Genomic DNA, 26,223 nt, shown 5'->3' with positions numbered 1-26,223 from the left:
GGATATTGGTGTAAGATTCCAAGTAGGAAATGCTCCCAAGGGTCAAGGATTTTCTGAGTTTAATAGCTCTCTTCAGTGAGGAATTTTAGCAAACACGAACATATTGTTGTAAGTGTATTATATTAATTAATTGGTCTTGAATATAAACATACAATGACGTACATATGAAGAGGCCAACCTCATACCAGTGACTGATATTTCATACCATACTCAGGAAATTGATAGGATTCACCTGTAAAAAATTATAACAAATGATGAACTAGAAATAACATGGTTTTCACATTTAACAAAGCCAAAAATACATAACAGAGGAAATAAAGGAACCTGGTTAAGGATTCCAGTGATGCTTCAACTCAAAGATTTGTGTGTGTGTATATATATATATAATATTTAATGACTTCAATCCTTCCATTGCTTCGCTTTGACACTTTTCTCTATCCAAGACATGCTACAAGACTCTTGCTCAAGGTTGATACACATGCTCAGAGAATCTGGTATATCTCTGCCTCTTATGAAACTCGTTCTTCAATTCCCAAGTGGACTGGTTATGGCCAGGAACTAATATATAACTCAAACTCCAATTCTGAAGGAAACTTGACTAGTTAGGGATCCCAAACATGGCCTCAACAAGATTAACATCATGGTTTTGCAAGCCCAAAAACCCATGACCTCTATTCCACTAAGAAAATAAACTCTTCAAAGTCCAAAAATTGACACCATGGTTTTGCAGGCCCAATACACAGAGAAAACATGCGACCTCTATTCCACTAAGAAAACCAACTCTTCCAACCCTAGGACTCGGCCCCCGCTTGTTTTTTCCCTTACTTCACCTATTTTTTTTCCTTCGCTTGGCCAATTTACCAAATAAAAATACCTTAAATACACATATTACTATATAATATATAAAAACCCTTTAAACCCCTATTATATAGGCAATATATTATTTTATGTTTTCCTCATTTTTTATGCCCCAATATGAATGCACGCGATATCATATTAGTTTGTCAGTGAAGCCCCCATGTTCAAGCCCCAATCAAGGCACTTCACTTATCATCCTCATGAAGACCTAATTTCCTATTAAGAATTGCACCATCATTCTTATCGTTGTTGCAGGAACAAAATATTGATAAGTGGAATCTGGGCATTCTCTCTACTCTCATCTTTGCACAGATCCAAACACACTTCATCTTGAAGTTTAAATTGTTGAAGACAAAATTGACTCCATCTTGGAAATCAGAAACAACATAAATTTGCTTTAACATCTTCAAGCTGAGCTTGTACATGAAAAGTACACTGCTGCAAAATTTTCTATGATATGATTGACCTTGCCTACAATGCATAGTCATCTTATACAATATTAAACACAAATATTCAATTCACACAAGTTTCAAATTGAATACTTGTATTAGTGAACATATGACAACTTGTAGACAACTTTGAATGACAATCTTGTACATTCACAAAAGCACTTAAACATGTAGACTATAACGAGTAAATACAAACATCATTGTAAAACATCTACTTGTTGAACATAGTGACAATGAATGTTCACTTTAAAAAAGTACCTAAACAGGTAATGGCAACAAGTATTTACAAAATTTTACAAAACAACTTTACAATAAGTCTACCCAAACTTTGCCTCTGCTAGGTGTATGGGTTCTCTTCTTACACCATCTTGTCTTGAAGGTCACTTAGGATTGTGGAGAGTCCTCTTTTCCACCTCTTGTTTCCCTTGCATTATGTAGCATAATCTCTTTACCTTTCTTTGAACGAAGCTCTGGATGCAACTTCCAACATCGTTCAATGTCATGTCCATGCACCTTGGAATGAGAACATAAGAACTTCCTCTTGTTTGCTGACATAGAAGTTCTCTCATGTGAAAGAAATTCATTATGCTTGATGCCTAAAATTTGGTTCATTCTTTTAACCATTATCATACGTTGCTCACATACAACCATACAATGGTCAGTCACATCACAAAATGTACAAGGGTATTGATTCCACAAGTATTCAAAATTTCCATGCATTGGAAAACACTCTTGAGAGTTATACCTATCTCTAGAGCTGTAGCTTCAACGGTTGTCACAAGGTGGTGACATCTCATGCTCAGATGGTTGATGTACCTCAAGCCGTTTGGAGAATTCTCCAAACTCCCTTTGACCATATCCCAATCCCATATACTTCGGTCTCTCCTCAACCATAATTGGATTGGTAATACCTTGGCCATTTATGCCGAGGCCTCCACCTTCATATCCCATCTTGGAAAGAAACTTCATACCTATGCCTTTGGTATGTTTCTTGAATGTTGCAAAAGAGTTATTATGCATATAAATAGAAGGAGTGGAACTTGAGATGCTAATTACCTCTTTAAATTTGTCATTCATCTTTTCAACTTTTGATGATGACGATGATGGCCAACTTGTAGATGACTCTAGCCACCCACTCTTATCCACTGGCATATGGTGTGCTTCTTGAATATGTTTGCAAAATGTACATGCAACATCTTCCACATATGGTCCAAAACCACTATTTGAACCATGACCACATACTGGCCTCATTCTGGAGGTTTCTCTTGTTGGTACAGGAGTAGAACTTTCTGCAACTTTCTCATCAAGCAGTTGCTACAAAACAAAGCGCATGTTCCTCTTCTCATCTCCATCTATCTCTAACATCTTTCACAACTCTATGTTCTCCATCTGAAGAGCCAAATTCTACTCCTGTAGCTCTTGAAGACTCTTTTTGCCACCCATTCTTGCAATTTCATCAACTAGTGCTCTGATACCAAACCGATCTAAATTGGATTAGGTGATTTCTTCCTCTTTTCCAAAATCAAATAAAACAAAAATTAGGACCATGTCGACACTTTGAAAGGTTTAAACTGGGTCTTGAAACAAACAGGTTTCCAATATCTCTTAAAATCACGAATAGTCTTCTTTTGTAACTTAACATAATGAACATAACAACACATAATCCATGCAAGAATAATGAAGAGCAAGACAAAAGGTTTGTTGACGGAGTTCACCGCTCTTGAGCTACATCTCCAGACCTGTCAACAGGACTAGACCACTCATTTATTCAGTATCAAATGAAGTAGATAAATGTTTTCTGCATGTAAACATGTGGCTATTACCTCTATAAGGGAATGTTCTCCTGCAAAGAACTCTCACAACAACATCAACTCAAATCATCTCCTACAAAGATGACATACTTCAACTAAAATGAGCTAAAAACAACATGTGAACCCTTCAACTCTACATTGAAGCACATAATCAAAACTTCATGTTAATAGAAGTTGAACCTGAGCAAACCCTGCAAGTCACAGTTGCTACAGTAGACTTCTGGAAGTGAGAATACCCCTACAAGGTCTTCTCCATGCCCAAATACCTTCTAGAATTTCTTCCAAGCCCGGACTGATCCATACATATTTAGTCGCAAACCTACAAAAAGACTCTGTAGATGTGTTTAGATAATAAATTATAGGTTACTAATGGATTCATAACATCCAAAAACCCTTAAGTAGCTTCTTTCTGAGCTCAGCTTGGATAAAAACTCAAAAAGTTATGAGCTTCCAAGCTCTCCCTTGAATTTCACTATTAACCATCCTACAAATTCACCCTTCTGTCTATCGGTTCTACAAATATGCCCCAAAAATCGCTAACGGAGCGACAATTTCTCTACCCTCCAGTGCATTTTGTTGGATAGTTAATTTAGCCTTCGACCCCTTGATCCAAGAAACACAGCCACATGGGCCACATAGGCCCGAGGGTTGGGCCTTAATGCCCAACCTTGTCATTTAAGCCCCTAAAACTCAGGGACAAGGTCGTGTGAGGTGCCATGGGTATGAGGGCTAGGCTAACGACCCATCCTACCCATCAGAGCTCTCAATCCATAGGCGCGTAGTCACGTTGAAGGTCATATGACCTCGGGGCTGATCCCCTTCACAAACTCCTCCGCCTAGTGCCCAAAATCTAGGCTTGTGGTCTTGTCAAGGGCCATACCTTTCCTGCCCTCCACCGAGCCCTTATTTTGCAATTGCATAGGTCATGTGGTGGTCTTGGAACTGTGGGCTGGTCCCATGTTCCCACCCCCCAATTGTTTAACGTCCGACATATATGCTGTGGTCCGGTGGTTGTTACCGCGGGTGCTAGAACTTTAGGCTAGTGTTAAGCCCACACCCTTGACTCCCCTGTCTGTGGTCCCATGGACGTGGGGTGATGGGGGCTACGACTTGTCCATGGTTCCGTCCCCCAAGTACAAATGACATACCATTCAAATATAATCGCACCACATTACATATTAAGAATCACCCTGTGGCATGGTGGTAAAGCCTTGTGTTGCTGCTCAATTGGTCTTGTGTTTGATTCCTATGAGGGAAGTTTGGCCCATAACATAATTTTTTACCAATACCAGGATGCCATGTGGTGGCCTCCCATTGGGCCATGTGGTTCCCATTCATAGGGCCACTTCACAAACAACCACCAATCAAATTCAACCATGTGCACCAAAACCAATGAACCAAAACATACCAATTATCATCTTTTGGTTGGCTTGTACCTGTACGATCACCTTGGTGACTCAATAGTATGGTCAGCCTAGTCAATAGGTCTGCTGAAATTTTGCTTGTTTAGTAAAATGATCAGAACGCGATATCAGGAGAATACGATATCGGTTTTGAGCGATTCAAGTTGTGTTAGATTCAGATCAACAAGCTCTTCAATTTGGCACTGGTTTCAAGAAGTTCCAAGCACTTTTATTTTTGAGCTTAAAATTTATCACTTGATCAATTCCCACAAAAATCAACAAGGGAAAGTTGTAGAGAAAGGACAACATAAACCTTGTCCACAACATGATTCCAAAATTGTGGAACAATCAATCGAAATAGAGACGAACTAGTCACAAAAGTCCTCTCTGCAATGTTGGGTTGTGGGGGACCACATTATGTAAAGAATTTTCCTTATCGTGGAATGTTTGAACAAATAACCAATGTATAAGAGGCTTCAACTGTGGTAAAGGTGGAAAGAAGTATGCCTAGAATTAATTCTGCATTAGAGGATTGTCAAGATGAATATCAACCAAGCATCGTTGAATTTAAAGGTAACCTTCTCAAACATACTGTTTCAATTCTAATTGATCTCGGGGCTAGTTTAAATTGCATAAGTCCCAAAGTGGTCGAACTGTGTCAGTTACAAACCTATAAATTTAAGAATCCGTGGCTGGTTCAACTAGCCACAAGGGAAAATTGTAGAGTGATGGCCAATGTAGAGAATTGTTCAATTGAGTTAGCAGATCAACTTGTAAGAATGGATTTGAATGTTTTATCTGGGATCATATGATGTTCTAATTTTCATGGATTGGCAGGAGGCTCATTGGTCCCTTGTAAATTGCAAGGAAAAGAATGTTAGCTTCTTGAATGATATAGGTGGTAGAAGTGAAGTCCAAGGGATTAAAAGGCCCATGCATTTAAGACCAATCACTGTGTTATGAAACCAGCTCAAGAAAAGATAGAAAAGATAGATCAACGCCTTAGAATTCAGCCTCTTCGAGGGGGCAACCTCCTTTACATTACATAAATGAACAATTTTTGGATGATTCAAATGACAAAACCTCCTTTATATATATAGGAGTCTAAGGAGTCACAATATAATCCAGCCGACCTAACAATAATAATATAAAGCCACAAAAAATAACAATAGAGGGATTCTATGGGGCACAGTAATAACAATATGGGGGCAATAGGGGCACAACAATATTAATAAGGGGTATAACTACAATAGTAATGGGGTAATCACTAGTATTATAGGGACCCAACATGCCCCTCTCATTCAAAAAGGTGTTGTCCTCAATGCTTGAATAGTTCTGGATACTTCTGCATAAAATTCTCATCCTCCCATGTGGAATCTTCAACGGATAAGTTCTTCCACTTGATAAGATACTCTGAAATTGATCGACTTCGTAGCTGTCGAGTTCTTGTTTCTGTGACTTCTTCCGGTTCCAATATAATTTTTCCTTCCTCGTCAAGTTCTGGAAATATTGTTTGAACTGGGAGCTTGTCGCCTATAACCTACTTTAAACATGAAACATGGAAAACTGGGTGCAATCGAGAAGCTGTAGGAAGCTCCAATTTGTATGCCATAGTACCAATCTTTTGCAACACTTTGTACGGACCATAATACTTTGGTGATAATTTATTATCCTTATTAGCTTGCTTGAGGGACATTTGCTTATATGGTTGTAGCCGTAGGAATACCCAATCACCTACATCAAAACTTCTTTCACTGCGATGTTGATATGCCTGTTTTTTCATTCTATTCTGTGCCAACACGAGGTTATCCTTTAAGAGTTGGAGGACTTGTTGTTGATGTTCGATGTGATGTTCCACTTCCTGAACCTTAGAATTTTCTCTTAAATATGATGTGATGGATGGTGGTTGATACCCATAAAGTGCCATAAATGGGGTCATTTTTGTTGTTGTATGGAAGGAAGTGTTATACCACCATTCAGCCAGAGGCAACCATTTGACCCATTGTGTCTGTTTATCAGATACAAAGCAACGAAGATATCCTTCCAAACATTTGTTTACTATCTCAGTTTGCCTATCAGATTGAGGATGATAAGATGAGCTATGAGCTAACTGAGTACCAAGACAAGAAAATAATTCTGTCCAAAAATTTCCAGTGAAAATGGGATCTCTGTCACTTACAATAATCTTTGGGTTTCCATGTAGCTTTTGAATTGTTTCCATAAATGCAGTAGAAACTGTACTGGCTTTAAATGGATGTGATAATGCACAAAAGTGTGCATACTTGGTAAGTCTGTCAACTACCACCATGATGACACTCTTTCCCTCAGACTTGGGTAAACCTGTGATAAAATCCATTGAAACCTCCTCCCAACGTTGGCTTGGAATGGATAAAGGTTGTAATAGACCCGGTGTCTTAATTGTTTCAACTTTATTTTGTTGGCAAACCAAACATTCCACCACAAACTTTTGAATATCTGATTTAAGGCCATCCAAAAAAAAATCCTTCTTAACCCTGTGGTAAGTTTTTAAAAATCCTGAGTGCCCTCCTAAGGGAGAAGTGTGCAATTCCATAAGAATATTTTGTTTTAGCTTGGAATTCTTACAAAGTTATAAGCGATCTTTGTACCATAACGAATCATTTTGCCAGCTAAATGTATCAGATGTACTGGAATCTTGTTGTAACTTTCGAATAAGTGCCCACACTTCTTCGTCATTCTTCCATTCCTCCCTTGCTTCGTTTATCCAATCTGGTTGGATAATAGAAATGGCACACAACAATGCTTCCACATCCTCATCCTTTCTTGAGAGTGCATCTGCCACCACATTTTGCTTCCCTTTTTTGTAGATGATTTCAAAGTCATAACCCAACATCTTTGTGACCCACTTTTGTTGCTCTTCAGAGGATAATCTTTGTTCTAAAAAGTTTTTAAGGCTATCATGATCCTTTTTTACCTTGAAGTGTCTTCCCATTAGGTAGGGTCGCCATTTCTTAAGTGCATGGAGTATTGCCAACATTTCCTTCTCATAAATAGCTTTGATTAAAAACTTTCCCTTGATTGGATGACTTTCAAAAGCAATGGGTCTTTCATCTTGCATTAGAACAGCACCAATTCCATTTCCTGAAGCATCACATTCCACAATAAAGGTTTTTGTGAAGTCCGGTGTAGCTAAGACTGGTGCTTGGCACATTGCCTCTTTAAGATGTTCAAAGGCCTTTGTTGCTTCCGGAGTCCATGAAAATGCATCTTTCTTCAATAATGTTGTTAGAGGTGCTGCTATTCTCCCATAATTCTTAACAAACTTGCGATAATACCCTGTCAACCCGAGAAATCCTCGCAGATGCTTTATGGATGTGGGGATTTTCCATTCCTTAATGGCTTTAATTTTGCTAGGGTCTACCTTAACTCCTTCATGAGATACAATATGACCCAGATATTCCACCTCCTAGACTCCAAAGAAACATTTGGATCTTTTTCATATAATTGTTTCTCCTCCAATAGTTGTTGCACCCTGTCAACATGTTCAACATGATCCTTCCAAGACTTGTTGTAGATTAGTATATCATCAAAAAATACTAACACAAATTTTCTAAGGAATGGTTTGAAAATTGAATTCATCAAACCTTGAAATGTTGAAGGTGCATTGGTAAGGCCAAAAGGCATGACCAAAAATTCATAATGACCCTCATGAGTTCTAAATGCTGTTTTCGGAATGTCTTCAGTCTTCATTCTGATTTGATGATATCCTGAACGAAGATCCAACTTGGTGAAGTAAATTGATCCATGCAATTCATCCAGTAATTCATCAATGATAGGAATGGGGAACTTATCTTTGATAGTGAGCTTGTTGAGCTCCCTATAATCCGGACACATGCGCCATGATCCATCCTTCTTGTGCACCAATACTACTGGAGCAGAGAAAGAACTTTGACTCGGTTGAATTATACCAGCCTCTAGCATTTCTGCAACCATACGTTCAATTTCACTCTTTTGGACATAGGGATATCTGTACGGCCTGATGTTTGGAGGAACACTTCCTGGAATCAGATGAATAGCATGATCATGATCACGCATAGGTGGGAGACCTTTGGGAGTCTCAAATACCTTGGAATGATTGTCCAGGACTTTTTGGAGATCTGGAGAAATAGATGATTCCGATGTGGAAACATCTAGTGAACATAATTGTGCAATTACACCTCTTTGCTCCTTTTTTAGAAGCTTTGTCATACCATTAGAGTTGATTATCTTTCCTGGTTTCCCTACAATACCCCTTAATTCAACTTCCTTTCCTTCCGTAGAAAATTTGATGAAAATTTCTTGAAAATTAAAAGCTATTGTACCCAAGGATTGTAGCCATTGGACTCCTAGTACAACATCGGCACCTCCCATTGGAATGGAAAGCATTGGGCTAGTCAATACATATTCTCCCATGGATAGCTTGATATTATGGCACTTTCCAGAGAAATTTATTGTTCCTCCATTTGCAATCATTACTTGACACTCTGGTGCTGGATATAGGAAGCAATTCAATTCTTTTGCTACCTTACAATGAATAAAATTGTGGGTGTTTCCTGAATCAATCAACACTATTACCTTTTTCTTCTTGATTTGTCCTTCTATATTGATGGTTTGAGGAGTGGTAATTCCCGCCAATGCATTACAAGATATGGTCGGATTTATTTGTTCTTCATCTAGGCTTTGTTCCTGGAGTATATCCTCTTCTTTTGACCTTTCTTGCTCCTTTTCTTCTTCCTCTTCACAATCTATGTAGAATAATTTCTTCTCAGCACACTTATGACCTTTAGTGTATTTGCTATCACAACTGTAACAAAGCCCTTTTGCTCTTTTTTCTTCCATTTGTTGTGGTGTCAACCTTATAGGTTGTGGAAGACTAGGGGCAACAACACTTCTGTCTTTATATTTGTGAGTAGTATGCTTCTTGGTTGCCATAATTTTGCGTTCCATTTTTCTTGCTAACTTGAATGCTTTCTCTAATGAATTAGGTTCCCAAAGGCGAACATCATGTTGGATATTATCCTTTAAAGACCCTATGAACACATCAATCCTATGCTCCTCTGGAATATATTTTACCCTTATGTTCAATTTTTGGAATTCCTCAATGTGCTCCATTATTGAACCCTTTTGTTTGAGACTTATCAATTGGCTAAAAAAGGTGTTTCTTTTTGTATCCTCATAATGTGCTATCAATTCTTCCTTAAAAATTTCCCAAGTGATAAATTGTTTACGAGAGCAAAGCCATTGATACCATACAAACTGATTTGGTTCCAAATATAAAGTTGCAATACGTACCTTTTGTGTGTTTTGCACATTATTGAGATCGAAGAATTGCTCCATCTGTAATATCCATGTGGCAGGATCCTTGCCATCAAACTTCCTCATATCGATTTTTGGAATATGGTGGGTCTTCGATCCAACATTAGAGTCTATGGAATCATGATTAACATTTCTTTTGTTCACATCATGATTTTCTTTTACAACCTTTTCACCATTAGTAAGTATTTCTTGTAGAAAATTTGCCAAATCTGTCTTCAAATCTGCCATGTCTATCTTCAAATCTGTCTTCAAATCTTCCATGTCTCTCTTCAAATTTGTCTTTGAATCATCCATCTTAGCTTCCATGCCCTTTATCTTAGATTCCACTCCATTTATCTTAGATTCCATGCCATTTATCTTAGCTTCTGTTAGCTTTTGTGAGCGTGACATTTGTTGCACTTGTTCTTGTAATTTTGATATATCATGTAGCATTTCTTCCTCTTCTTCATGAGTCATGCTAGAGCTTTCAGGTTCCTTACTAGGATTTTGCATTTTCTTTCCTCGGGGCATCAGTTACCGATAATAATGCTTTACTATGACCTTTGAATTCCTTCAAACCAAGCTTACGCAAAAATTTAAAAAAATACTACACACATTTTTTCACTTTGTAGAAGCCTGATATTGAATCTGATGTATCTCTGTAATTTCAAATCCTCCAGTTCTGAAATTGCGACCTGTAGTAACCTTCTATGTCCTCTTTCCAATGCCACAAGTCTGACCCAAATTGAATTCTCCAAGGAAGAGTTATGCGAAATCTCCCACAGTGACTTGATTACTAGTTCAGTAGAGCGAACTTGTACGACGTGCCACGAGCCACTGTTTCGACCTTTGGATCTGAAAAATGCATAAAAGAAACTACAATCTGTCCTCTTTCTGTACCTTCTTACAAAATTCCAATCCGATCCCTAGAGAGAAAGTTATGATGATTTTCCCTAGGTCACCTGTTTGGAATGTAATTTAGGAGTTTGCAAAAAGACCAACTTCCTCAGATCATATCTCCGCAAATATAGTGCGAAAAGCTCTGAAATTCGGACCCGAGGTTCAATGCGATTTCTTCTCAAATGGGTTTTTTTGAAACTTCTGAAACATCACAGAAAAAAAGTTATAGCGAAAATGCCACGATGACCTGTTTGGAGCAGCGAAACCCTAGAATCCAAAGCTCTGATACCAAATGTTATGAAACCAGCTCAAGAAAAGATAGAAAAGATAGATCAATGCCTTACAATTCAGCCTCTTCGAGGGGGAAACCTCCTTTACATTATATAAATGAACAATTCTTGGATGATTCAAATGACAAAACCTCCTTTCTATATATATGAGTCTAAGGAGTCACAATATAATCCAGCTGACCTAACAATAATAATATAAAGCCATAAAAATAACAATAGAGGGATTCTATGGGGCACAGTAATAACAATATGGGGGAAATAGGGGCACAACAATATTAATAAGGGGTATAACTACAATAGTAATGGGGTAATCACTAGTATTATAGGGACCCAACACACTGTCACTCAATTAGGGAAGTGCCTACATAAATGTTGTCATATTTATGTTATCTAGGTTGGATATCATAATTCTAAGGAAAAATAGTAACATTGGATAATATACCAGTAGTTCAGGGCTTTGTAGATGTATTCCGAGAAGAAATATTGAGACTACCACCAAAATTATATATTGACTTCACCATTGAATTAATCCTAGGATCAACCTTGGTGTCTAAGGTACCCTACAGGATGAGTGCACCAGAACCGACTGAATTAAAATTCCATCTACAAGGGTTACTAGATAAGAAATGTATATGCCCTAGTGTCTCACCCTCGGGGGGCCCTGTTCTCTTTGTCAAGAAAAAATATGGCACATTAGGACTTTGTATTGACTATCGACAATCGAGCAAGTTGATTATAAAAAATAATTATCCTTTACCAAGGATTGATGACCTATTTGACTAGGTTAAAAATGCTACAATGTTTTAAAAAATTGACCCGCGGTCTGCATACCATCAAATAAGAATAGAAGATGAAGATATCCAAAAAACTGCTTTTAGAACTCGTTACAGGAACTATGAATTTTTTGTTCTACCGTTTGGGCTTACTAACTTCCTTGCTACATTCATGAGTCCTATGAATAATATATTTCACCCCTACCTAGATAAATTAGTGTTGATTTTCATTGATGATATTTAGATTTATTTTAAAAATGTGGAGGAACATAAGAAGCATCTACAGGTAGTGTTACAAATTTTGCAGTAGCATCAACTGTCTGCCAAATACAACAAATGTGAGTTTAACAAAGAACAAATACAATACTTGGGACATGTCATCACCCATCAAGGCATAGTCGTAGATCCATAGAAAATCAAAACTATAGTGGAATGGACCATTCCTAAAATTTTTACAGATATTTGCTCTTTCATTGTGTTAGCCAGTTGTTACCAATGCTTTATAGAGGGATTCTCTAAAATATCCTACCCATTAACATCATTGCAAAATAAGGGCAAGATTTTTAAGTGGAATACAAAGTGTCAATAGAGTTTCGATTGAGTAAAATGATTGCTAACCACGAAACCATTTTAAGAATAATAGACCAAGATAAAGAGTCTATAGTTTGTACTGATGTGTTTCAAAATCAGGTGGGCGATGTATTAATGTAGGAAGGTTAGGTGGTGCCCTACAGATCACGAAAACTGAAGGAACATGAGAAACATTATTCTTTTTATGATTTAGAATTAATGGTGATGGTTCATGCTCTAAAAATGTGGTGACATTATTTGTTAGGAAAGAGGTTCATTTTAATGATAGATCACAGTAGGCTGACTAATTTATTTAAACGATAAAACTTAAACACTCGTCAAGCAGGATGGACCACTTTTCTAAGTGAGTTTTACTTTGACATCAAGCATTTATAGGGCAAAGAGAACTGTGTAGTCACCACTCTAAGAAGAAGATTGAACTGTGTTTATGAGATCACCTTTAGTTAACTAAAATTTATTTTTTTCTGATCAGATTGAAGAAGCTGCTTCAGAAGACCTTGAATACCAAATTTTTTGGTAGAAGGAGAGGAAAGAAAACAATCTTGAGAAGAAGGTGGGGCATGATATTAACGGTGATAGTTTTTTGATATATAGAGGTCGAATAAATTTTCCTAATCAACAAACAATCAAGTGATTCATCCTCGATGAATATCATAGAAACCCATACACTACACACCCAGGTTATCAAAAAATGCTTACAACCCTAAGAAAAGAATATTTTCAGCCTTGAATGAAAAAAGAGGTAGCCCAGTATCTAGCAAAATGTCTGGACTGCCAGCAAGTAAAGGCTGAACATCAACACCTTGTTGGCTTACTTCATCCATTACCCATTTTTGAATGGAAATGGGAAATAATCACGTTAGATTTTATTATCGATTTACCAAGGTGAAGGAAACAAAATGATTCCATAATGGTGGTGGTGGATAAATTAAGCAAGACTGCTCATTTTATTCCTATATAATGAACTTACAAAGTGGTGCAAATCCTTGATATCTTTATGAGAGAAATTTTTAAATTACACGAATACCCAAAATAGCCATCTCAAATAGAGATGTAAAGTTTACTTTTTATTTTTGGAAATATCTTTTTTTACAAGTTTAGGCACTCAAGTACAATTTAGTTCTTCATACCATCCTCAAACAGATGGGCATACTGAACGTGTGAACCAATTGTTGGAAGATATGCTTAGAATGTATGCAATGCAACAACCTGCTAAGCGGGAAGAGTATCTCCACTTAGTAGGATTTGTGTACAATAACAATTATCAAGCCTCTCTGAAAATGAGCCCATTCGAAGTGTTATATGGGCAGAAGTGCAAAATCCCTATTAATTGGAACATTCTGAAGGACAAATTTCTTTTAGGACTTGATATGCTATAGGAGATGGAAAATACTTTGAGAAAAGTTTGATTGAACTTTAAAGCTACTCAAGATCGAAAAAAAAGTTATGTAGATCAACGAATATCATATTTGGAATTCCAAGTAGGAGGACACATTTATGTAAGAGTTAGTCCCAAAAGGAGCACTTTGAGGTGGGGTGGTTGCACTAATTTAGCCCCTCGATTTTGTGGAACTTTTCAAATTATTGTTCGAATTGGTCCAGTAGCTTACCAACTGGCCTTACTTAGCCACATATGCATGCACAACATCTTTCATGTATCCTCACTAAAAAATAATATGCACGATCCTAAAGTACAAATATCCAAAGTAATTAAGAATTATTCTATGGGATTGTTGATTAATATTGTTGGAATCTAATAATGAATTGATGTGTGATTGTAGATCAAACCAGACCGAGAATTCTTGGTCAAACCCCTTTGTATTCTCGATCAAAGAGAAATAGTGTTGTGGAAATGAGTCATCTCCCAGGTTAAAGTGCAATGGAAGCACTTTAGCTCGGGAGAAGCTACTTGGGAATATGAGAGGCTAATGTAAGAGACATATCCCAACTTGTTTCAGGAATTTGGAAACACCGAGGACAATGTTTCATTCAAGGGGGGGAAGATGTAACACCCCTTGGTAAAAATAATGACTTTAAAATTACCTTGTTTGATTTTGAAATTATGAATGGGGTTGTGTATGTTTAAGTATTAATTATAATAAAGGTTTTTTTATTTTATTTTATTTAATTTTTTATTTTTATTTAATTTTTTTTATTTAATTATTATTATTATTATTATTTATTTTCTTGTTGAAAGAACCAACTACAAAGCTATGGGAAATGATTGTAAAAGTAAATTTCATATTCAAGACAGTTGGGGACAGTTATGGGATGAGGCGGTTGCCTGCCCAACCTCTCCCTCTTGAGAAAAAAATGTGAAGAGGAAAATAATTCAAAAGGGTAAATGGGAACCTAAGGCAAAGGAGAGGAATGAAGAGACCAACAAAAACTTATAACATGATGTTGTATAGGAAGGTAGGATGCTACTAGGTACAAAATTTCTTGCCTGATTTATCAGTGGAACTTAACCCTAGACTGTAGCTAGTTAGGACCAGGTGGTGTCTTGAATATGAAATTGGCTCAGGGAGAGGCTCAGGAATGTGTCCGGTCTCATAGGTTGGGAGGAAAATCCTTATCCCAGTAGCTTTTCGGTTGACTTAATCTTTAGGAAGCCTAAATAAGATAAGTATTCTAATACTGTTATTTTGCTGAAATTACTTAATAGGTCTATATAGTCTGGTCATCTAGGTGGTGATACTATTTTTGTACAAAATGTTTTACAAATGAATAAGATGAGATTCAAAAATTGTAATGAGAATTTCTTCTTTTAGAAAATTCAATTCGCAGTTTACCATGAATTTGGTGAAAGGATCACAGTTTCTAAATAAAATAATGAAAAAAAATGGGACAAATTTTAATGTTATTGATGTATGAAGCACAGGTTAGTTCCTAGGCCAAGCTATAGGGAACAACATCCCGAGACTAGTCCCACTTCCCTATACATGATATAGAAAAAAAATGTAAATCGAGGTCACTTTGAGAAAAAACCCTCAGAAAAAAAAACATGTAAACATAATTTCCTGTGGAAAAACAATCGAATAAAATAATCTTGGTAGTGTGTATGTTCCTCTGCAAAGTTTAATTATGTACAAACCTAATGAGGAAAGCAACTGGAGAGATTTGTAATTTCAGAAAAGAAATAATATCACTCCGACAAGTTTTGGGTGAAAAACTGTAAATTTTCCAATAATTTAAGAAAACATTAACGAGTTCAAATAACTAAGAATTCTTCTTCACTTCACATTAAAAGAAAAATATAAAATTGACTACTTGAGTAACATTGTTCATAGCCATAAAGGGCCAACAAAAATACAAAAAAAATTGTTGACCCTCTCACATGTAAAATAAATCATATATGATTCTATTTAGAACAACACGAAAGTACCAGATTGTAACTACATTGTAAAAACATGAATTTCATTTAATTAGTAATTGTAACCTAATCATTACTTTTTTATTTTATTTTTTATATCAAGTTTTCTCTGAGAAGTTGGAGTTGAGGTCGTGGCCTCACATCAAAATATAACAACTAAAATAGTAAATAAGTGTCACAGGGGCATTGAAAAACCTTGTATTAGGAGAATCTAATTCATTTACAATCATTTCAGTGCAACAATCATGGCCACCGTGACTTCCAAAGCCCTAAGTGGTGAAACCCTAAAGAACTAGACAAAAACTTTGCACCCTTGTTCCTGAAAACAAAGAAAACAAAGGAGCAGAGAATGTTAATGGAGAATATAAGATATTCGTAATATCGAGTAGAAAACCATTATCAGAGACCGTCTAGAAAGAACCCTACATGTAAAATACACAACTAGGAGTCGTTATAAAATAAAACAAAGATCTCTATGCCAATGACATTTTGAAGGGAAAGTGGATAATAAAATTTACCTGGAGAGGGTTCTTTTTGCATTTTCTCCTTTTCATACCTTGAACGGATGTTACATACCCAGAATCCATATTAGACTCTCTAAATAATAGAGTGAGAATCAAGAAAAATAATGAATCAAGTTCCCTTCGATCTCGGGGACATGTGGAAAACGCTTAGGAGAACATTGCGAAAGTTCGATCACAAAGGGTCAAAAACATTGGGAGTTGAACAACAACGTTATGGTTAATAAATTTGATACGCTACCTCCTCAATCTATATTATATGAGTTGAAAACTTAATGTATTATGCCAATGTTAAATATATGAGTGATTCTAGAAAGGCTGGCCTGGGAATGATTTTAGTTAGGACCTCCACACAATTTCTATAATCAAGTTATCTAAACCAAGGTATGGGTTTTATTATATATCGTTGTTGTGTAATGTTTATTTTTATTGTTATGTGTTAGGTGTGTTACACCTTTGGGGCATGTAATGTACCTTATCCCTAAGCATATATAATTTTTTATTGGTTTTTTTTTTTTTTTCAAATTTACACACATATGTAAGGATATGTTTTTGAGAATTTCTTACTTATTGTCTTTTTACTTGAATGCCTCTCTTTTCCATCAATTAATATCTATATATATATATATATATAATCATTATTTCTCATTATAAGTTTATGTTTCCTTTAAAATGTTTATAATTTATTCTTTTCTTATTCTTATTTTTCTCTCCCCATTGTATGAAGCTAATCCTCATTTAGGCCTTCATACTTGAAGCTTTAAAAGATTGGGGGTCAAATTTTTTATATCAAACCCCTTTGGTGTCACGTATCTCATACATAATTAAATCACTTATACATAACATTTACAACGTTCAAACTCTATGCTCTATAATAATTGGCATACAAGGTTTACCATCAGGTTATGGTTAGATTTGTATGAGTGTAGATTAAATTATGGTTTTTAACTTTGTGGATATGACTTGATATTAATTATCCCACAACATTATAATGTATGTATAACCTCCCTTGGTATGATATGCATATGTCTTAGCGCTTTGTAGATGATATATACGTGACACCTTACCTTGGTCATGAGGTTGGTCAGGGAATAGAAGGACAAGATCTTAAATTTTAGTCTAATGGTGGTAAATATTCCTTTTGGGTAGTTAGGGTAATCACCCCACCTCTTCCTCCAGTCTGGTCATCATTTTTCACTTGTGTTCTTTCCATCAAAGCTCTACAACCTTGATAGAAATGAGGTTTTCTTTATCCTAGTTACTCTGGAACCTTAACTGTTGAATTCCGTGGGAAAACTTGCCAGACTTCAACCATTTCTCACTCCTTGGTTACCATGACATTTTTATAATATTTCAATTAAATGGAATGCCATTTTTGTGATAGATATGCAAACATACATAGGTTCCTTCTCTTGTTTTCAAGTTCTAAACCTATTACCTGAAAATTCCCCTCTCTAAAGTTTGATAACAATTTTAAAGCTTTTATGGGTTTTGTCCCTAGTTATAGGGTTTACATGGAGGCTTGGATTCCTTTCACAAGGCCACTTTGGCTTCATCCACCAACCACATGAGCTTCCACTTAGGCTCTTTTTATTTGTTAGACAAGGTCAACATCCATGCCAAGATATCACAAGACAGGGAGTCTCAACTCACTTTCAGGAGAAGAGATTCCATAATAAGGAAGATTCAATAATGAATAAGCTTTTTATGGGTAAAGAGAACAAATTTCCAGGTGGTTCATCAGTGAGTTAAGCACTAGAGATTCAGTCCCAAGGAAACTCCTGGTGGTTCATCAACACTCACAAGCACATGAGTGACTCTTCCTAATCCAATAGGTTAATCAATCCACATACTTCTAGTGGGTTCTTCATCCTTCAAGACCACAACTTCTCTTTATATTTATTTTAGCTATAAAGAATCTATGAGGTTTCTTCATCTAGTTTAATATTTCCAGATCTTGAAAACTGCAAATTCTGATCATTTCCTTCTCTATGCTCTCACATCCACCTATGGAGAAAATTTCTTACAATATTGTTCTCTATGCATTCTCTTCAATTTCCTTCACGTGCGCCCATGAAGGAGAGAGAATTTTACTTTCCACTATTATGTATGCATGTTCCCCTACATTTTAGAGTGTGAGTGCCATTCCAAATAGACTAATTGTTTTTCTTCTCCTAACTCCAACAAGTCAACTACTCAGGGACAACGCAACCCATGTTGCTTTCTAGTTTTTTATTTTTTAGTTTGTCCTTTTCTTGTTTGTCATTGGAGTTAAGGGACATCTGGGCCTATCCTTTCCCTTTCTAGTTAATTTATGACTCAACCCATTTAAAGCCACTCAACCAACTAGGAATGATATTTAAAACAACCTATTCCTAAAGCAATCTCCCTCCTTAAGAAATATGGAATATGTGCCCCTTCTCTCAACCTTTTAAATAATCACAGTTATTTACAATGAGAGAAATATTAACCAGGGGATATCATAGTCCCCTCCCCCTTGGGGGGAAACAAATTCTTCAATGTTCAGTAACCATACACAAACAAAACATGCTTTAGACCAAGAATTGTTGATATGGACCTTTATATACACATATCCTTACAACATTTACAATGCATTTACATTTTCCTTACTCAACAAATAAAAAAGGATATGTTTCCCACATTTGATCAACCATCTTCCACATGCCTTCCTTAGGCCCAAAGTGCCTCCAACATACCTTGACTTACTCTATTGCTCGGTTGTAGAGCATGAGTTGGCTATGATCTAGGATGCATAGAGGTTTTGGTTGGAACTCTCCCTCTAGTTCTACCTGCAACATAGACCAATCAATTATATGATTAACATCATGCACATATCTTTTAAGCAATGAAACATGAAAGACATCATGAACTCTTATTATTGGAGGTAAAGCCAACTTATAGGCCATTGCCCCTGTCCTTTCGATCACTTCAAATGGTCCACAAAAACATGGTTCCAGCTTGGCACACGACCCAACTTTCAAGGTGCTCTTCTTGGGTTTAACTCACAAGAACACATGTTCTCCAACTCGGAACTCCTTGTGCACTCTATGTTGGTCTGTATAACTCTTTTTCCTATCTCATGCCACCTTTAGGTTCCACTTAATAGCTTGTATTTCCTACTCCATGTCCTTTAACATATCAAGCCCAATAAGGAATTTGTTCACTAGATCATTCCAATTGATAGGAGTGTTACAATTCCTCCCATAAAGTGCTTCAAATGGGCTCATTTTCAACGATTCTTGATACCCGTTATTGTATGAAAACTCTACAATTGGAAGATATTCTTCCCACTCCTTTGGCTAGTGCATTACATACATCCTTAACATGTACTCAAGAATTATATTTTTCCTCTTTGTTTTCCCTTTAGTCTGATGATGGTATGTTGTGCTAAATTCTAGCTTTGTCCCCAGGCGTGCAAACAATTATCTCCAAAATTTTGAAGTGAAATTAGCATCTCTATCTGAGATAATCTTCTTGTAATTTCCATGTAATCTCACAATATCCTTAATGAAAACTTGAGCTATCTCACTTGCTGAAGTTGTAGACTTAACGGATATGAAGTGAGCCAACTTACTCAACTTATCAACCACTACCATGATTTCATCATGTTGGTTAGAAGTATTTGGCAACCCTGTAATGAAGTTTGTCGAAATCACTTCCCACTTCCATTCTGGAAATGGGAATAGGTTGCAACAAGCTAGATGGGTGCTTACACTCAACCTTAACTTGCTGGCACTCTATGCACTTGGAGATGAAATCAGCCAACTCATTTTCCATATCAAGCAAAAATAGAATTTCTTGATGGCTGTAAGAGTCTTTTCATAACCTGGACGACCGAAGAATGGATTGGCATGAAACTCTTTTAGTACATGTTTCTTCAAGTCATTGTTATTTGGCACATATATTTGGGTTTTGATCTAACTATCCCATCACTAATAAGGCTATATTCCTTATACTTTTTTCCTTCACATGCTTGGTGCAAATTCTCCTTCAACTACTAATATTTTTCATCTTGTTGACCAACATTTCTGATCCTTTATTTAAGATCAGTTCCATAGTAATTTTATGGATTCTATATGGTTTATTTGCACTCTTCCCCTCAGTGCATCAAACACTTTGTTCTCTTTGACGTTTATATATTTGATCTCAAAATCAAATTCACTGAGCATGACCAACCATCTTGCTTACCTTGCATTCAACTTGGGTTGTTCAAATAAGTACTTCGCCCCTCCATGGTCAGTAATTAGAGTAAATATTCTACTAAGGAGGTAATTCCTCCACATCTTCAATGCATGAATGATGGAAACCAACTCTAGGTCATGAATTACATAGTTTTTCTCATGCTCATTTAATTTCCTAGATTCATAATAGACCACTTGGCCTTCTGACCTCAAGACTCCATCAGGTCTTGTAGGCATATGTACATACGACGAAATTATTTTCAGGTTTTGTTATCCTTAGCACTAGTGCATTGGTCAACAGATCAAAACTTGTTGCACAAGTAGTTTTCCATTCAAACTTCTTTCCCTTCCTTTGCAAGGTAGTAATTGGACAGCTAATCTTGTAGATATTATTAATGAATTTCCTATAGTAAACTGCCAGTCCCATGAAGGACGTACCCTCAACCACATTCTTAGGTGTTAGCCATTCCATGATGACCTTGACCTTCTCTAGATCAACTGTCTCTCCCTCCCTTGAGACAATGTTCCCCAAATGATGGATTTATGACTAAAATAAGTTGAACTTACTAAGCTTTGCATAAAGATTATGCTCTCTTAGAAATTGTAGTATTGTGGCCAAATCCTCTTCATGTTCCTCGGTCTTTGAATAGACCAAAATCTCATCAACGAAGACTATCAAAAACTTATCCAAGTATGGGTGCAACACATTGTTCATAAGGCACATAAAAGTTGCAGGTGCATTGGTAAGCCCAAAGGGTACTACCAAAAAATTGTAATGCCCATACCTTGTTCTAAAGTTTGTTTTATGGATACCCCCATCCTTTATACACACCTGATGATAACTTGATCTTATATCAGTTTTGGATAAGATTGGGTCTTCTCCTAACTTATCAAATAAATCATTGATTCGTGGCAATGGATACCTGTTCTTGATGGTCACATTATTCAACTTCCTATAATTAATGCATAGCTTGAGCATACCATCCCTTTTCTTCACAAATAAGACTACTGCTCCCCATGGGGACACACTTAGCCTTATGTATACCTTATTCAACATCTCATTGAGCTACAACTTTAGCTAAAATAATTTTGGAGTTCTCATTCTATACAATGCCTTTGAAGTTGAAGTTTCTCCAGGTACCAATTCAATAGAGAAATCTACTTCTATGTGAGGAGGTAATCCTAGAATTTATTATAGAAACACATTTGAAAAATGTTTTAAAACTAGGTATTTATTATGACATCCTCGTCATCATTCCCAACACCATTGTTAGCTCTAGTGTTGCTGAAATTTTGCACACCAAACAAAAGACATCCATTTCTGCTACTTCTCTTGGTTTTCATGGCCGAAATTAGTCTCATAGAGGTAGGTTTCATCTTTCCACACAATAATCTATGCTCTTCAACTTCATCTAGGCATTTGATGATCTTCTCAAAGAAATATACCTTGATTTTATGTGCATATAACCAATCCATGCCGAGTGATACACTAAATTCTCCTGATTGCATCACTTTCAGATTTGCAATAGTTGGAATCCTATTTAATTCAATTGGAAAATTCCTCCCTCAGTGTTCAATTCTTCTTTTTGTCCTTGTGGCTAGTTGAACTAGCTAAGAAGCATCACATGTTTCCATCTTTAATGCACATTTATCAACAATAGTGGGATTGATGTAACTAAAATTTGAATTGGGATCAATCAGAACTAATATGTTTTGTCACAAAGCATACCTTCCATCTCTATAATCACCACTTGATGACCAACTTGACAATTATCCACTGTTGCATAGATTCTAGGTATGCTTTGAGCAATGTCCTTGACTATCTATATCTCTTGTGTGTTGTATAGGCTTGAACCAATGTACTTTTTCTATGGGAAAATTTTCCTTAAGTGATTTCCTCCACAAGTACAACACTTATGTGGACATTCTCATGATTCTTGGCTTCTTCCCAGGTAAAATGAATTTTGATGGTAGTGTTGGACCTATGCTGATTTACTTGGTTAACAGGGGTCACACTCGCTCCTTTGGTTTCCTTTTTCCTTTTCCATTTAAACTTGGTATTTCCCTTGAATTTCTAATCCGATTTATACTTGTTAAAAACACACATGGCAGAGACAAAATAGGAGAGATAGACATGAGATTGCATTTCTTATTCACAATGATACATATTTATAATACATAGGAGTGACCCTTGATTTCATATTCCAAGTGGTCCCTTGGACTCCTTTTGGTTGTTCAGCTTCCACACCAACCCTTAGAGGATTAGGTGTCCAACATTCCCTCCTTAATCCAAAGGGTTATGTATGAATCCAAGAAGAGAGCTGTAATACAAAATGTGCAAAAATGCATGGCAACACTAGGTTGAATGTGCTCTCTGAAATGTTGGTATAAAGGGCTGTGGTTTAAGGATGAACACCAACAATGGAATGCTTAGTGCAGTTCCCAGAACTCTTCCAAGTCTGGCATGAAGCTCTGGTCTTCTGCTAGAGGAAGTACTCCTGATGTTTTGAATAGGGAAACCTTCAACCATGAAAGGGAGGTCTCACCCCGCATAAAAGGGAGAACCTCAACCTAAAAAGGGAGGTCTCAACTTGTGATGATTTAAGGATTACCACCAACTCTGGAATGCTTAATGAAATTCTTGGAACTCTTCCAAAACTGGCAAGAAGATGAAGTCTTCTGCTAGAGGAAATGTCCCCGATTCTTTGAAGAGGCATCACCAACTGAAGGCATGCTCAGGGGCATCTTTGTTTCTGGCTACAACTCTAAATCTGGTGTGGTAGGTTGTGGCTTAGGCTCGCTTGATGTGGATTTGAAGCTTGTAGATGACCATCATTTCCCCTCTATCAGATACAAAGTGAGATGATGGAGAAAACTTAACTGCAAGACTATTCAATACTCTAGAACAAGTTCTGACATATGACTGGAATAGCTTCTTGGCTGTTGATGCCCATTGCTAAGAAGCGATCCATCCAAGATGAATCTTTGTTCTTGCAGGAGGTTTGTTTTCAAAGCATCTGTTTGAATAATGACTAGTTTTATGACAGTGCTTACATGGATGAAGATAAAAACAATGACCTTTAATATGGCCAACTCGGTCATAGTGTTGGCATTTCACAACTTGTTGTTGTTAATGTGGAAGAGGAGCAGAATTTGGAACAACTGAAGATGAACTTCCATGAATAAATCCAACACTTTGAAACTGAATGGGCTTTGAGTAATCTGGAATATGAAAGGACACGTCCTTGTCATATCCATGACCAGTCTGTGCTTGTTATGGACAAGCTCTTCGCAAGGTCTGATGATGGGCTTGGGAAGTGCAAACTGAACTTCTGCATCTGCATGTCACTCTGCTGCTTTATTGGGCAATGTATCTGAATCAACTGTAACATTATTGTCTTGCTGCTTATGTGAGTCTGTTTCAATCTTTTGAACAGAAAAAGGTTCAGAGTGATGACTCCACTACTATAATTCTTCCTGCCGTAGTTGAGATTCAAGCTGCAAAAATTCAATATTCTCATGTGTATTTTGGAGAAAAAAATTAATATTGGAAAAAGAGGTTTTGTTGATCTTAACCATCTCATCAACAGTGGAATGTATTAAATTATTCAGTAGTTTCAATACATCAGCTATTTGATCCATTTCAAACCGATATAATCAGAGAAGTGACGTTATCTTCAGCTAAAAATTGACTTATAAAATGATAAATAGTTGCAACTATTAGATGAGTAGCAAGATACCAATATCACCAAGTCACTGTAGCAAACAACCCAGTACTAATTTCAATGTAGCAAATGATGCTTCAATGAACTTGGGAAGAGATCCTAACGCACTACAAGGTCTGAACGAATTTATTGGAAATAAAAACCAAGAACAAATGTGACCTCGAAAATGATGCCATCGAGTGCCACACCAATGTAGAATGGTCAATCGACAATATATGGAGGTCCAAACTCAGCTATACTGGGATGAAAGAGCGCCAATAATATGTGCATGTGCCCACTTACAACCTTATTCCTTCCCTATGTTCGCCTTGTTTTCTTTTGATTTTTGCATCAACAGTGCACGATCCATTTCAATTTTCTCATGCAGATTAGAGATGATGTTGATGAGTTAGTGTTGATCCTTGGAATCCAGTAATTATTTAAAGATTTTATGTCTCACTGATCTATGCTGCAAGGATTGCTAGGGGCCCAACATTTACCAATAATTTGGATTAATCGGAGTCGAAGTCTTAGATCTCAGAATCATGATTGCCTTCATGACGGAAATACGACTAAGCGATATGATTCAAGCCATTCGTACATGTAAAACTGTTGCTGAGGGGCGTGATGTTGTTAGAAAGAAGTGTGCAGCTATATGTACTGAAATTAGTGAATATGATCAGGATTATAGACATCGCAATCTAGCCAAGCTCATGTTCATTCACATGCTTGGTTATCCAACACATTTTGGGCAAATGGAATGCTTGAAGTCTATTGCATCTGCTGGCTTTCCTGAGAAACGCATAGGATATCTTGGCCTCATGTTGCTTCTTAACCAAAGACAGGAAGTGCTTATGCTGGTTACAAATTCTCTCAAACAAGACTTGAATCACATGAATCAATACATAGTCGGGCTTGCACTTTGTGCATTGGGAAATATATGCTCAGCTGAAATGGCTTGTGACCTTGCCCCTGAAGTTGAGAAACTTCTTCACAATAGCAATCCGAACATCCGCAAGAAGGAAACTTTATGCTCTGTACGGATTATACGGAAAGTGACAGATATTGCAGAGAATTTTATGAAATCCGCTAGTTCTTTACTCAATGAAAAACATCATGTAGTTCTAATTGTAGGAATCCATCTGTGTATGGAACTTTTCAAAGCAAGTTTTGAGGCCCTTGATCATATAAGAAAGGTCAAGAGCGTGTTTTGCATATCTATGTAAATTTCAAAAGGAGCTAGAGCTACAGATTATATCCATTATACAAAGGATTTAGTCTGTGTTCTAAAGAATATGGTCACTAGTGGGTACTCACTGGAGTTCTAATGTTGGTGAATATGAGGGAGACAGTTCATCCATAGTGCCCAACCCCATTCCCATGCCTTTTTTTGCTCCACTCCCTGAAGTGGTGTGGAATTGGAACTGAGGCAGAGATCTCACTGTGCTGTCTTTGCAAGGGGTTATCACATGCAGGTCCCGTGTACTGTTAGTCGCTGCCAAATGGATGACATCTCAGGTTGATAGGGAGTTGGTGATTATTATATGGGATGAATCAATCTGATAAACAAGAATTTCACTGGAATTGCTACACTGGAGTCGAAGACTACGTGTGTTTCGTACCATCAATCTATTGGCAACCTGAGTGCTTAACCCAGAGAATCAGTAGAGTTGGTGGACAAAAAAAGGCTAAATTAAGATGTGTAGATTTCAGAATACAAAGAAACTTTGAAAACTGTTAAGTGTGGCATTACTACAGAAGGACAGTTCTGATAGGCTGGAAAATGGCAGACCAACAGATATGTAAAATTAGGCTCACAGTAATTATGCAGGTCAGGAATACACCTGCAACTCTGATACCATGTTAAACACACACATGTCAAAGACAAAATAGGAAAGATAAACATGAGATTTCATTTCTTATTCACAATGATACATATTTATAATACATAGGGGTGACCCTTGGTTTCATATTCCAAGTGGTCCCTTGGACCCCTTTTGGCTGTTCAACTTTCACACCAACTGTTAGAGGATTA

At 36.8% G+C, this 26,223-nt stretch overlaps 1 pseudogene; it reads left to right on the top strand.

Moving 5' to 3' along the window:
* The first annotated feature begins 24,745 nt into the window (after positions 1-24,745).
* LOC149170655 (AP-1 complex subunit gamma-2 pseudogene) lies at positions 24,746-25,414 on the top strand (annotated as a pseudogene).
* The last annotated feature ends 809 nt before the right edge of the window (positions 25,415-26,223 follow it).

Source organism: Pinus tabuliformis, chromosome 4_2 (genome assembly GCF_031772625.1).
Source record: "Pinus tabuliformis cultivar Carrire ecotype Pingquan chromosome 4_2, CPIR1, whole genome shotgun sequence".
In the NCBI taxonomy this organism is placed as follows: Eukaryota; Viridiplantae; Streptophyta; class Pinopsida; order Pinales; family Pinaceae; genus Pinus; species Pinus tabuliformis.
This window is presented reverse-complemented; position numbering and strand designations above follow the sequence as displayed.